Source organism: Marmota marmota, unplaced genomic scaffold (genome assembly GCF_001458135.2).
Source record: "Marmota marmota marmota unplaced genomic scaffold, marMar, whole genome shotgun sequence".
Classification (NCBI taxonomy): Eukaryota; Metazoa; Chordata; class Mammalia; order Rodentia; family Sciuridae; genus Marmota; species Marmota marmota.
Window position 1 is genome coordinate 32,880,244 of NW_026000016.1, and position 15,069 is coordinate 32,895,312.

At 40.3% G+C, this 15,069-nt stretch overlaps 1 protein-coding gene across 5 annotated transcripts in view; it reads left to right on the plus strand.

Annotated features, from left to right (window-relative positions):
* The window catches only part of Ptpn14 (protein tyrosine phosphatase non-receptor type 14), a 175,275-nt gene that overhangs the window by 100,348 nt on the left and 59,858 nt on the right, over positions 1-15,069 (plus strand). The window lies entirely within an intron of this gene.

Consider the following 15,069-nt stretch of genomic DNA (forward strand, 5'->3'; position numbering starts at 1 on the left):
ATGTCCATCATTGATTTCGCTTGCATGGGCCTCTTGAAGGGTATCAAGGGGACCTCTACTCCTGAACCTGTGGCCTTTTTTTCACTTCCAAACAACATCAAATGTAGAGAGCTCACTTCTCGAAATCCTGAAAAACCATCACCAGAGATATCAGTTAAAAAGTTGAAAGTGAGTCTTTGAAGAAGACATTGCTAAGTGAATGAAGTTTCCTCTTGGACAGGAAAACAAGTTTGGCCAGGAGCTTTAAGCCTGGTTTGTTTCCAAAGTACCTTAAGGTAAGTCAGCTCCCATCAGTAGCAGAGTTTCACTGATGGATGGAGGCTGAAGGCGTAGAGGGAGAGCATTCCTAGCAGAGGAAAACAGAAGAAGAGAGGAAGTATTGCAGTGTGAGGTCTTCAAGGATATCTAGACTGCGGCTCAAAGCAGTTAAATTGTAGCGGATAGAGCCTTGTGTTTCTATTTTGTGAGCCAGTTTCTGTGTCTATAAAATAGAAATAGGGATGACTAGTCTTCCCTTCCAACAACACAAGTATACCCATTTGCTGGAATTTTTTTTTTTTTTTAGTACCAGGGATTGACCCCAGGGGCGCTTAAACACAGGTACATCCCCAACCTTTTTTATTTTTTATTTTGAGACAGGGTCTTGCTAAAGTTGCTGAAGCTGGCTTTGAACTTGCAATCCTCTTGCCTCAGCCTCCTAAGCCTCTGGGATTATAGGCATGTGCCAACTGTGCCCTATTCCCACTTGCTGAATTATGTTGAAACAGAGCAAGGTTGAGGCTAGCAGTTGAATGTGACTGTTGGTGCCCCTGGAAACTTACTGTGGAATCTTGGGCTTCTCTGTCATTTCCAAGTTTGCTAAATAACATCTCCTTTACCATAGTAAGATTAACAATATTTCTATCTTAGAGAAATCCTCAAATCTTATTACATTAAATTTTGATTTCTTGGAAGAAAGATTGTTTTAAAGTTCAAGGTTTTCTGGTTATTATTGGGTCACATGTTCCTAGTATGAAACCTCTTTCTATATCTTGAAATTACAGTTATGCAATTTCTTGTTTAGATTTTTAATTTGGTGAGGTCATTAATGAAGAATATATTCTAATGCTAGAGTTTCCAGTATTTTTATTATAAGGAAACCTGTTTCACATTTTCTTCTTCTTATAAAACCCCATGTTTTGGAAAAGAAAAGAAGTGTCTACCTTTACTAATTATTAAAAAGTGTTTTTATTAAGTGTAGCATATTTATACTTAGCATGAAATAATTAGTGTAACATACAGTTTTACACAATTAATATTTTAGTTAGCTTGAGCAACCCATTTTGGACATGGTACCAATCAGTTGAATTTTACATTCATGCATACATTCAGTAGGTATTTGATGAGCATCTTTGTATGCTAGGAATTTTCTGGTTACTTGTGGTACAGAAGTAGAAGAAATGCCTGCCTTCCTTTAGGTCACATTTTTAAAATATCTCAGTAATTTATAAATGCCTCATCATTTTTATTAAATTTTGGCTGGGAATTATAAAAGCATATGGTGCCCTAGTTATCTCAGTTATTCAAGTTAGGCTTGGTATGGACACACACCTATAATCCCAGCAGCCCAGGAGGTTGAGGCAGGAGGATTGCAAGTTTGAGGCCAGCCTCAGCAACTTAGCAATGCCCTAAGAAACTAAGAAAGATGTTGCCTTAAAATTAAAAAAAAAAAAAAAGTGTTTTTAAAAGGGGCTGGGGATACGGCTCAGTGGTTGAGTGCCTCAGGGTTCAATCCCTGGTACCAAAATAATAAAAAATAAAAGTAAATAAAGTTAGGTACCAAGTTGTATTTTCCAAAAAAGATGGCAAAATAATGTTATGTATTTCCCCTCAAATGTTTTATTTTCATGTAATTATCATAGTTCTCCTCCAGAGAGATGATAAACATATAGAAAATGTTTATATAGCATGTGAATAGAGGAAAAAGTATAAAAGAATCTGTTAATATGTTTGTTTTTATTTGCCTAAGCTTCTGAAAAAAAGTCTCCTTTGGTCTTATCTGAAATCTGTGGTCCTGACTTTATGAGGGAGCCAGCTAGTCTCCAAGCACACCCATGCACCTTAGTTGATGAAGATATATAGAATTCACTAGCATGAGAAAGTGGAGACGTGCTTGGGGTTTAGTTCTGCGTGGAATGTGTACAGGACGCAGTCTTCATAAAAATAATACAATTTAAATGAAAAAATGTATAGATTAGTAACTGTTAATTACATCAACTTGTCCCCTCCCCCCATCTTTTTAGAGCGTGTCTTTTAATCAAGTTCTGCCTCAAAGATCATTTTTAGTGTAACTACCTTTAGTTTGATTTTGTTGTTTTTAAAGGATGACAGTTTTATTATAAAGGAGATCAATGGGAAGTGCCCTTGATTTGGCCTTTGCAGTGATTTTTGCCAAACACTGGGTTATTATAGTAATAGAATTTGATGGTTTTTAAAATGATTTCACTTTGTTGGTTTATGTGAATCCATTAACAAAATATAGGGGGCTCATATATTTTCTAAAGTCATAAATGTTTAGAAGAAACTTCTGAGGTTGTTGTTCAAGGGAGAATTTGATTCCTACTTGATATTTTTCTGTAGGAATCCTTTTATTTGAATGTGGCCATATGCCCAGGGATACTGACTGTCCCAAACCAGCATCCTCTCCAAGTTTCATGCCCAGGTACTTCCTTCTTAAGGAGATAATGTTTTCTCATTCTCTGTTTTAAGAAGATAGTTTTAGCATTTCAAACCTAGGATAAAGAGGAGGAGTGTGTTTTTAGAAGTCACATGGAATGAAAGAGATAAGGATTTTTCTCTGATTTGGGAATTATAATACTCTGATTTTCTACCATCCCTGTCCCAATGTTCTAAACAAAGGTCTTCCACTTATATGTAGTCCTGTGTCACTTTAGGTCATCCACCCCCCCCCCAGGAAATTTTAGTTCCTACCATAAGGTTTCCAATGTGTCAAGGGTTATAAAATATTTTATGGTTGGAGACTGAGACAGTTAAAAAACTAAAACTCTAAAAGGAGAAATGATATCTGAAATCATTGTTGTTACCACCGTCATCATTATTATTAGGTACCAGGGATTGAACTTAACCACTGAGCCATATCCCTGGTCCTTTCTATTTTTTGCTGTGAGACATTGTCTAAGTTTCTTAGGGCCTCACTAAGTTGTCTGAGGCTGGCTTTGAACTTGCAATCCTCCTGCCTCAGCTTCCTGAGTTGCTGGAATTATAGGTTTCTCTCCTTCCTTCCCATTTTACTCTCAAGATTGACGCTTCTGACTATAGAAATGCCTGACTGTTTCAGTTTACTAAACAAGCGCAATGTCATAACAAAAGCGCACTTGGCTGTAACATTGGAAGACGTGGCAGGTTTCCTTGGCTCTTGGAACCTACAGTTTCTCTTGTGAAGTGGGAATTACAGTGTTTGTCCTAGAGGGTTGTTGTGAGTATGACATGAAATGATGCCCATGAAAACACTTGGAAGCCCACTCTACAATGTGAAGCACTGTCATAGTTAATAACTGCTTGAACTGCTCTAGTGTCTTCATATCTACGGAAATGAACTTTAATTCCAATTGTGGAAAATTCAAGTCTTTCAAAGCTTTTGCTGTACCTAGAATGTGTTTTTATTATTTTTTTCCAGTGTGCTCAAGAAACATGGTGACGTTTCTTTCACCCACTTGCAGTTGACTCCAGTAAGGCCGCATCATATGTGGCTGTATTGACGTCTTGCCGTAGTGTAAATGTACAGTGGAGGCCCACTGTGTACTAGATTTTGAGTCGAAATATGAAGATGAATAAAGAAAATCTAAATAATTCCCAAGGAGGCAAAAATAGATATGCATAATTAAACGGCCTGAACAATTAAAGTGCCTTGCTAACAGAGGGCAGAATGAATTATTCCAATTTGGTGCCTGGAGAAAGGCTTTCTGTTATGTAACGCCTGAAGTTTGGGTGATTTTGCTTTTTTGTTTTGCTGCTGAGTCTGGTATTGTTTTATGTCAATTGTTTAGGTGGCTAACTTCCAAAAAAAAAGCATTTTTTCCCTTTTTTAGCCCCCTGGATTTCCTCAAGTTAGCAAATGACCAGAATGCTTTTTGCACAGCTACAAGATCATCTACTGTGAATTATAAAACAAAGGGAAATAGGCCCTGATTTTAAGGTACTGATGGGGCAAAATAAAGATGAATTGCTATGAGAAATGTATAAAACCTGTGATGTGGAATGTTATGGTTTGGATCTGGAATGTCTGTACCCCTCAAAGCTCATGTGTTGAAAGCATGGCCCTCAGTGCAGTAAGGTTCAAAGGTGGGGCTTTTAGGCAATGATTGGATCATGAGGACTCTGACCTCATCAGTGAATTAATCCATTTGAACAGTAGATGAATCCATTTGATGTTTTAGTTCATAGATAGCTGAATGGACTTCTGAAAGGTAGGACCTAGTTGGGGGAAGTTGGTCACTGAGTGTGTGCGCTGGAAGGGTTTATCTTGTTCCTAGCCCCCTCTGTTTTCTCTTTCTCTGCTTTCCAGCTGCCATGAGCTGAGAAGCTTTCCTTTGCCATTAACTTCTGCCATGATGTTTCTGCCTTAGAGCCAGCTGACCATGTACCAAACCTGTGAAGCCATGAGACAAAATAATTCTTCCTTCCTCTAACTTGTGCTTGTCAAGTTTTTTAACCACCACAACAGAAAAGCTAACACATTCAAGTGCTATTTTGGGGAAGAGGTTGCACATGGATCACACTAGCCAGGAAGGTGAGGTGGATATTTGTTTCACCAGTAGTCCATGCTATGGAAATTAAGGCAGGATCTCAGAAGTGTCTCCTATATTTTGGACTTGCAAGCAGAAGTAATAACTATTTTGCCATTTCTGATAAACATCACATTGTTTTTGACCTGCTGATATTTTCACTTTTAAAGCATAGGGTCACTCTTAGGGTGTTCAGATGTATTTCAGCTGTGAATGAGAAAGTGTGTATCAGATGATTAAGAGCGTGGCTTGTGTGGGCTCCAGCAGCATTTAAGCACCTGGCAATTAGAAATCTTTCAAATTCAAGATTGGTCAATAAATATAAGTACCACCCAGAATTTAAGTTGGGCTTGTCTAGCTCTTAGTTAGGGCCAAAGCTTGGGTGAGGTCAAGGTTGCAATGAGGGGATGGAGAAGGTATTGCTGGTATTGCTCCCATAGAGTCCTCAGGTGTCAAGAGCCAAAGACATGATTGACTCAAGGTAGGAAGGACTCTCCTTGCTTCACTGTGAACAGAAAAAAAAAATCACAGTGACATCATTCCCTCCCAACACTTAGCCAGGTCGAGGTCCCCACAGCTTGCAGGTGCTCCCTCCGTCTGGCTTGTCACTTGCCTTTTGGCTAATGCAGAACCTTACCTTGCTTGAGTCCTGCAGGTCTGTGTGAGAGTTTGTGGAGGAGCACCTTCCATTGACAAGTGCTGAGGAGGCCCGTCCTTGCGCTTATTCTGCTCAGATGGCAGGACGAAGGATAGAAGGAGTTAGAAACCTGGCACTCAGCAGTCTTCTTGTTTCCTCCCATCTACTAAGTTTCAAGGTCATTGGTCATGAGTCTAGCCATAATGACTTAATCTGGAGCTGGATTTCTTTTTTTCCCCCCCTATTTTTATCATAGTCTCTAGGGATCTATAATTAATTAATTACTTCCATTGCCTCATTCATCCATCAAATATTTATGAAGCCCATAGCCAGAATTTCCTACTCATTTCTGGGACATTACTTCATCTACAGAGAACTGACCTCTTTTGGCAGTTGCTCATGTGTGAAAAGATAGGTGCTACCTTTAATTAGGCATGCTAAGGTAGAGCTCAGGCCTGTTTCCAGAGACAATCCTCTCAGCCTCCTTTTGTCAGTTTTGATATCTTTTCTTCTTCAGACCTGCATTTTACTAATGCTGCTCCTCCAACTGCTAGCTCACCAATGCTCAGGCTCTTATGCAGGCTTCTTAGCCACGAACCTGGCTCTTTACCAGAAAGACAGATCTCTGGGCAGTTGACTCACCTGCTTCCAGATGTAATTTAAGCTCCCTTTTCCCACAGTGGAGTGGTGGGTATATGAACACATGATTTTCAGGGCAGGCAGGTGCGTATTTTGAGCTGGATGAGTCAAGGCATATTTATTACTAGTGTAAGAGGGAGAAGACTCCACATTTTACAGCTGCAATTTAGAGGAGTGGTTCTGCTGGCTAATCAGCATGGAGCCTTCTTGCACCTTGATTTCTGGTTCTTTTGCCCACCACGAGGGTTTCTTTGATGCTGTTGGTTCCTGACTGAGATTTATCTCTGAGTTTCTCCTTTGTTGTACAGTAGCTCAGGGAGCCGTTTAACTTATTTACAAGTATACAAATAGTCCACACTAAGGGAGTACTTTTGTCCTTTACAAAGGAGTTCTTTGAGGCTTCCTACTGGGTGTGTGATGGGTTACGTTTCTGAAGCCTTTAGGTGCCTCTGTCATATGATAGAAATAACATATACCCTTACTAGGAAGTGACTCATTTCTCTTTCCCCCTCCTCCTATTTTGTCTCTCTGTCAGTATTTCATTTACTCAGAAACATTTATTGACCATCCAGGCACTCTGTTAAGTGGTTCATGGGGAGGTCATGGTGGAGCGGAGGGAGGTGCCAGTGGCAGTGCAGGACAGGCCTGGTGAAGGAAGGACATGGAGGCCTCAAGGGGCCTGTTGATTGAAGAACATGGAAGGTTGGGTGATTATGCAAATGCAAGTTGAGTAAAGGCCTTCAGACAGGGGAAATGGCAAGGAGGCAGGAGAGAACATGGCGACAGTTGGGAAATACAGTAAATATATCACAGCTCTGGTGTCGGATGCATAGGGAGCCATGAAGATGGAAAGAAGGCTTTGAGCAGATCCTAAAGAGCCTGGTGTGCTATGTCAGGAGTTTGGACTTTTTCCTTACAAAGATCACTAAGTGTTTTCATCTATTTGAGATAAAATTCACATTAGATTCACCATTTTAACCATTTAAAAGTATACAACTCAGCGGTTTATAGTGTATTCACAAAGTTGTGCAACCATCTTTATAATCTAACTTCAGAATATCAGCAGTCATTCCTTGTTCCCACCCACCCTCCAGCCTCTGGCAACCACAAATCTACTTTTGTACTTTTGTGTCTCTGGTGGGTTTATCTATTCTGGACATTTCGTATAAATGGAATCATGCAAAATGTGGCTTTTTGTGTCTGGCATCTTCAGCTTAGCATTACTTTGAAGCTTCCTCCATGCTGAAGCTCCGTTCCTTTGTATGGCTAAATTATATTCCATTGTATGAACAGACCATATTTTCTTTCTCCATTTGCCAGTTGGTAGACATTTGGGGTGTTTTCTCTTTGGGCTATTGTGGATAGTATTGCTATTCACGTATAAGTTTTTGTGTGAACATGTGTTCTCATTTTTCTTGAGTATATACCTAGGAGTGTAATTACTGGGTCATGTGCTAATTCTATATTTAACTTTTTGAGGAACTGCAAAATTGTTTTCCAAGTCATTGGAGATTTTAAGATGGATCAGAACAGACTCAGATTTTATTTTGACCTCAAACACTTTAGCCCACTATTTTTTTTTTTAAAGAATAAATATTTTTACTTTTGCTGTCATGTTTTCCTAGGTCAGAGCATCACAGACCACAGCAGCGAGCCCCGTCTGGCTCTTTCACGTCCTATAGGTAGGATTGTTGACAAGGAATCTGTAGCCAATAGCCTAGGAGGGGGACAGAGAGAGGTGATGTCAGGGCATTCCCTCTCTCTCTTTGTGATGTATTACAGAAAATGAGTCTTCTTTTTTTAAACAGAACCCCTGATTAAATTATAGGCTATTATTAGGGAATTTATTGTACTTATAAACAGAACTTGGATTCCCTGTAATTTGTTATAATTAATGCAAGAGTTCAAGAGCAAAAAGCAGGGATCAGGTTGTGACATGCCTTTCTCTTTTGCAACACCTTGCTATCATTGGCCTTCTTTCACTAGTACTTAAGGTCCGTGTGTGTTTGTGTGCATTTAAACAAACATTGTCCTTTTTAGGAAAGAATTGCAATCCTTTGACTCATTGAAACTCAAGGAGTCTCTGGCAAAAGAAGGTATTTATTGATCAGTGAATGCCGAAAACTTCCGGAACTGACCTTTTGCCAAGGAAACCTCGTCTGTATGTGTTGGAGTGTATGCGTGTGTTTCTGTTTTCACACATGCACGTGTATGATCTTGTGACGTGAAAAAGGATACAAGAAAAACGTTTCCTTTTAAGGTTATCTTCATCAGTTTTAGTTTTGCTTTTTCCTTCTGTTTTTTTTTTCTTTACTTTTTTTTTTTTTCTTTTTTCCTTGTGAGTTATTTCCATTTTGCATACTGGCAAGAGTGTTGCTTTTGTAATCTGTTGGTGCAGTTTTAATTGACTGTCGGCTGGGACATTCATTAAATGTAACAGCTTTTTAGATAGTGCATAGATCAGCTACCAGACCCATTATTATATTTCAGAAGTCATAAACTGAAATTCTTCCCAAGGGTTTTGAGGATTGAGGGACAGAGGGAGGGAGGCATTCAGGTTTATCTGGTTGCATGCCTGTGTACATACTGTTTATCTGGTCCTGGCAGACAGAGCGCCGCAGTGTGGGCCACCCTGTCCATTATCTGGATTTACAGCTGTGAACACCCTTTGGAATGGATGGAATGTGCCCCTTCTCTCCCTGTTGGTATCCCCGTCAATCTGAGATTTAAAATTGTTCTTTGCTCTTCTATATCCCAGAATTCTAGGACAACTTGTCCTCTGTCTCCTCTTTTTTGTCTTTTATAGTAGAGAAACTTTTACATTTGTTTCTTATTTACACAGCATAACATCAACCAGGAAAAAAAATAAAAAGAAGAGCCAGCTCTTTGCTACATTCTGTGCTGTCCTGGGAGAACTGGGTTCTAGTACAGTTTAGCAATAATTTTCTGATATGGCTAGCTGTAAAGGAAATTGCTCTTAATAATAATGATAAAATAATCTTTCCCCTTCTGGTCCTCCAACCCCACTAGTTTCCAGGAAAGACTTCAAAGACAGGAATGGAAGGGTAGTCCTGCCTCTATGATGTCCCATATCCCTACTGACCCTGAGGATGCAAAGAGAGAAGTTGGTTTGATTGCATTTGAGCTGTAGAGGAGGGAAGGGCAGACAGGAGCCAAGTGATGATACTAGAGATGCTACAGGTTAATAGGCACAACGTTTTGAGACAGGGTCTCACTTAGTTGCTGAGGGCCTTGCTCATCTGCTGAATCTGGCCTTGAATTTGCGATCCTCCTGCCTCCGCCTCCCGAGTGACTGGGATTACACAACAACCAGCTTCACTCATCTGTTTTTAACTGTGGAAGAACAAAGAGAAGGAGTGACACATGGGACACAAATGCTGTTCATATAGTTTTATCAGGTGTTATTAGGGTAGTAACAGAAATGAATCTGGATTGCTCTTGTGATGATCCTAGAGGTGGAGGCTACTCACAGCAAGCATCAGGAAGGACATGTGGGATCCCGATGATGAACTGCATTTTAGTTTTCAAAACTAATCTGTATTAGGAATACCTATTGTTAAGGGCTCATTTCCCACCTGCTGCTGAACATAGCCCCTCATGCTTGGTAGTCGCCTATAAACCAAGACCCTGCTTTTAGATTTTACTTGTATCCCTCAGTGCTTCTTACAAGGTCATGAGCAAGTGGGTAGATTGCATGCTCAGGGGTTCTTAAGCTTCCTTCTCTTTATGAAGGAGGAAAGTGAAATATCCAGAGGCTACTACCAGGAGAAAACTCAGATCTGAAGAGTCCGTGGGCCACTGTTGGAAACACACCCTGTAATAGGATTTTATAGAAAAGCTTCTCATTTCAGTAGTTGCCTGGTGTGCTGTGGCCCAGACAGTCTAATTGAGCGGAGGGGAGAGCTTGATTATCAGAGCCCTTCCTCAGAAGCATAGGTAAACATCACAGGTGGTAGTGTTTTTTATTTTCATTTTTATTTTTAGACTTCAGTGGAATCGAGGTTTTGCCCAGAGTGCCTGGGGGATCGGGTTCCTCCCTCCTTGCCTCTGTGGTTGGCCCGGCTGTGGTCTGATATGGCCTTGCCTTTAGGAAGCAGTGTTACCTTAAGCAAGTCATTCACTTTCAAGATGGTTTCTTCTTCTAGACATGAAAGGCCTGGCCTTGGGTTTTATAAACATCTTTCCTTTGTTCGATAGCTTTGGCTCAGCCATCCTGCAGTATATATGGCCCCATATTTCTGTGGCTTTCACAAACAAAGATTTATTGGTATTTCTCGTGCATCTCACTTGTCCATCTGGGCTCAAGTTTTGGTCTCTGGTGTCTTTGCCCAGGGCACAGGCTAACCCAGCTGCAGTCCTTGCTGGACACTGCAGGTCTCAGAACAAAGGGAAACAGAGATGACCCAGGCACTGGTTCTGAGGGCTTCTGCTGGGGGTCACAGCACTTTTATTCCCCATTCATTGGCCCCAGAACAGTTCATAAGGGAAACAGGGTCGGGTCAGCATGGATGACCCTGTTGAGGAAGATCCTCCCAGCAAATGTTTGGAGCAGTGCTAGAAGTCTACTGCCCCTCCTATCTCTGCCATGTTGCATCCTTGGGTGGAAGTAGGACCAAAATCAGATCCTAAAGCTTTGCTATTTACATGGCTCTTTCCTGCTGGGGGCAATTCTGCTGATCTGGACTTGGAATGAAGCTTTCGCTTGTGGGAAGGGTGGGAAACATATTTTCAAAGCATCACATACTCAGCCTCTGAGTCCCTAGTGTCTTATTTGTGGTTCTGTGGTAGTGCAGTCTCTACTTTGCAGAATACCACCAAGGATTTCTCAATCTGAGAAGAATGAACAGACCTGCAAGTAGAACACAGTTGTATCAGTGGTGAGATTAATTCTTTGTACATGTAAAAGGAGAGATTAGAGATCTTAGTGATGCATCTCCAAATGTTGACAATAACGCTGTAGGGTGTGACTTTGAAAGAGTTCTTTGATATTTCTGATAGAATACTGAATGCTCTATTAATTTGACCCAATATGGAATTTAAATTTTTCTTTTCAAATTTTTAGAGGAGGAAGGAACTTGGAAAAGTCTCTTATTTTCTTATGTTGGGGTAAGAACATTCCAGATAGATGCAGTGTCTAGAGGCTAGTTCATAGCATCATTCAGCTTCCAGTTGTAATGTTTGGTAACACTGATTATCAGGAACCCTTTTATGCTTCACCCAGAGAAACCTGCATTTAATCAGCAAATGAATCTTTAGATTAAAAGCAAAACAAACGAAAATAATTTGAAATGAGAATTTTGTTTTCTTCATTTCAACAAGCATAGTTATGTTCACTAGTTCTTACAGGGAGAGCAGAGTCCTAACCTAAAAGTAATCACTGGGCCTGAATTGTGAGATAGACTATTTCTAGGTCTTTGAATACGAAAAATATTAAAAAGCGTTCCTTGTGAACTTAGATTTTCAAAGAGGATCTCTTTGGAAAGTTGGCACACACTTAATTTCCTGGCATGAGGATTGTTTTTTTTTTTTTTTCCTCTCTCTCTCCCTTTTCCCTCCCTCCACCCAGAGCTGTGACAGGGTGGAGTATACTTCCATGAAATTGCATGTTTCCAAAATAGGATTCACAGTTGCATTTTACTGCTGTTGTAATTGAATCTCTCATCAAAAATAAGCAGAACTCAAGCACTCTAAAAATAAAAATTTCAGCTCATACTCTCCAGTCTTCAAACAGGATACAATTTTTATATTTTGCAAAAACATTTCTGTGCAGAAGAGTACCAACCAAGCAGTTTCCCATGTGGTCCAAATCTCTTTCTCGTTTCTGCAATCTTACATAGCAATAACCACAGTCTCATGTGGTAATGGCACCATATCATTACTGGTGTGCAGATTCTCTTGGCTGGATAGCTTCCAAGATAGACTACTGCTTTCCTCAGCTCCAGGGTTTTATATCCCAGCACAAGACTACATCCAACCTACGTGACCAGAATGTTCTAGCACTACTTGCTAGGGATCCTGATTCACTGTATCCTTAGATAGGATGAATTTTTAATAGAACTTGCTCATGTGTTGTGGGTGAGAGTTGGGAGCAGGAGGCTAAGAAAAATGGAAATGGTTGTTTTGCTGGATCCTGTGGATTAATTGGTTGGTGTTTATTCCCAAAGGAGTTGACTGAGACACACACACACACACACACACACACACACACAATCTTTGGGGATCATTTTTGACTCCAAGTTACCATGTTAAAAAGGTAGGTGATGCCAGCATAACAACTTCTCAAATGTTTTATTCCTTGGTTCTTGAACATTGAACCCTTAGGTTGTGTACTGGAGAAACATGGCGCAGTGGTCAGAGAGGCTAGGGTGTCCTGTCTTAGCTCTCTCCAGGGCAAGCACAGTATCCTGCAGACCTAAGCACAGAGAGTGCTTAATAAGAGCATGTTACTGTCCATCTGTCTTCTGGATGGAAGAGCAGAAAATAAGTGAAACCACTCAAGATGGAAAGGGACAGATAGCACATGGAAGAGAACAGGGTATGATTAATAGGAACAGGTCAACTTTTATCATCGTTTCCTACCTTGAGATTTGCTTTCTGGTTTGCTTTGCTTTGAGAATCTCACTGTTGTTTCTTTAGTAGGCTTTGCTATTTCTTTCTATCCTGAGTCTTTGCTTTTGGATTTGTGTGTGTATGCGGGTGCGTGTGAGTATACGTTTTCCTTGTTTGCTTTTTTTTTTTTTCTTCCATATCTTTTAACTTCACTGAAGAAAGTTGGAGCAGGACACTCCGGAAATAGGATGAAGTTAACACTCTTCCTTGCATCTCTCTTGTTCTTGTTCCCCCAGTTTTGAAAGTAGGGTCTTCAGAATCTAAGTGGCTCGTCTTCAAAGATGGGTCTGCTTTAAGAATGAGCTCTTGGCACTTAAAAGAGGTTTTGATAACTTAGGGACCCTCTTACTTGCTTAGGTTTCTCCTTTCTAAGAACTAAGTTACAAACATGAAAGGTCTTCCATAAAAGACTCCTGGGCAGTTCCCAGAGTCTCTTGCACGAATGAGTGGACCTTTCATCATTCCCTTGAGAAGTGGCCCAGAGACCCAAGAAGCGTGTCAGAGGAAAAGTAGGAACCAGGCTGGGGATGGTGAACAAGAAGGCAGAAGGTGCTGAAGAAAAACCTCAAAGAGAAGGTGCAGAACACAAACAAGAAACAGGCTCTGTGGTATGAGAAGCGATCTTCCAGAGCCCTTATTTTCCCCATTTTTATAGAGCTACATCCCAGAAGATGAACTAATACTATCATTAATTAGCCATATTGCATGAATCTTTTATTTAAACAAGGTCGTAATGTAAACTCACTTTGGGTTCATCTGTACTTGAAACTATGCCTGAGCTGGGGACCTGATTCTAAATGGGGAAAAAAGGAAGCTAAAAGATATTTATGTAGCATATTTTATTGTAGTAATTCAGAAAGCTTTAGTGTTGAGTATCATGATTTACTCCTGTATTGTTTCTTTAAATTCATATATAGGCACTGCTCTCAAATTTGTTTTTTATTTTGATTTTCTCCTATGAAGAATAGAGAGTGACAGGTCACGACTTTGCTTTTCCTGCCCATCATATAATATTACCCAAAACAGCTTTTACAAATCTTCTGGCTCTTTCACACATACATATATACCACACAAAGTGCCTTTGATTTCACAGCGTTTTAAAAATGGTCCCACATAATGTGTCCTCCTTATTAGTTTGTGCACATTCAGAAATGAGATTACCAGTAAAACAGTTTTGACCAGAAGTTCTTACACATAAGCATTCTTTCTTTTGCTGGGACTCAACTAGTTAGAGGAGTCATGGATTCTAAGGCTGTAATGATGAGGTCAGGGCAGAGCCAGATCTACTGAACTCAAGAGTGGTGAGTGGCCCCAGCTCACCACAAGTGGCTTTTCTACATCTGTGAGGAATTGGTCTCTAAAAGCCAGTGGAAGCATTTGTTACATACATCATTATGTGGTCACATGATGTGAGCAGGAAGTAAAATTATTGATTGGATAGTGAAACCTGTAAAATGTTTATGAATTAATCAGATGAAAGACTGCATGAGGGCAGGGTAGAAGTTTTTTTCTATCTTAAGTTGATTAAGAAGGGTTTTCAAATAATTCTCAGTGTTTACCCTTCTGATTTGAGTCTAGGTTAGATTTTTCCCACCGAAGACTGACATGTTTGCCTTTGCCCTGTACAGTGGACCCAACCACAAAGAAGTGAGGGCTGGGCTGGGGTGTGTAGAGAGCCCAGGCCTTCTCCCAATTAGGCTGATATGTCACGGTTCCTGTGATATTGCCGGTAGAACCAGCCATCGTTAGGTCTTAGCAGTGATCGCCTGTCTCTGGGAAAGCTGAACTTTGGGGTCATCTCTGAGTTCTCTGGATTGAGATGTTGCAGTTGATTTGAAAGAGAGAGTGACAGTTACCAGGAGTGTTTGCCAGGAAGGTGTGTTAGAGAGGTGACTCTGTTGTAGGAATGTGGTCAGAGGAAGTCGTGTCCCAGGACGTGACCATCAAGAGTGAGGAGATTTCTACATGTTTAGGTCATTCTAAATGTGTGATTTTATTGGCAAGAAAACAACACACTGTTTTAGCTACTGGTCTGAGGTTGGTGTCATGTATGGGAACATTCTCTCTGTATTTTCTTTTTTTTTTTGGTTTGGGAATATAGTTCAGTTTGGAAAGTTGCATTTAAATTGATTTTTATGAGTCACTGACCTGGGAGGTGAAGTATGGCTCTGAAAAGCTTTATCCCATCCTTTAGCAGAATTCCAAATTATATGACATATTTGTAATCTGCCCTACCAAAATTTTGCATTTAAAAGATGACTAGTGGTCAACCTGGGCAAGTTAGCAAGACCCTGTCTCAAAAAAAAAAAAAAAAAAAAAATTAAAGGGTTGGGGATGTAGCTCAGTGGTAGAGTGCCCTTGTGTTCAATCCCTAGTACT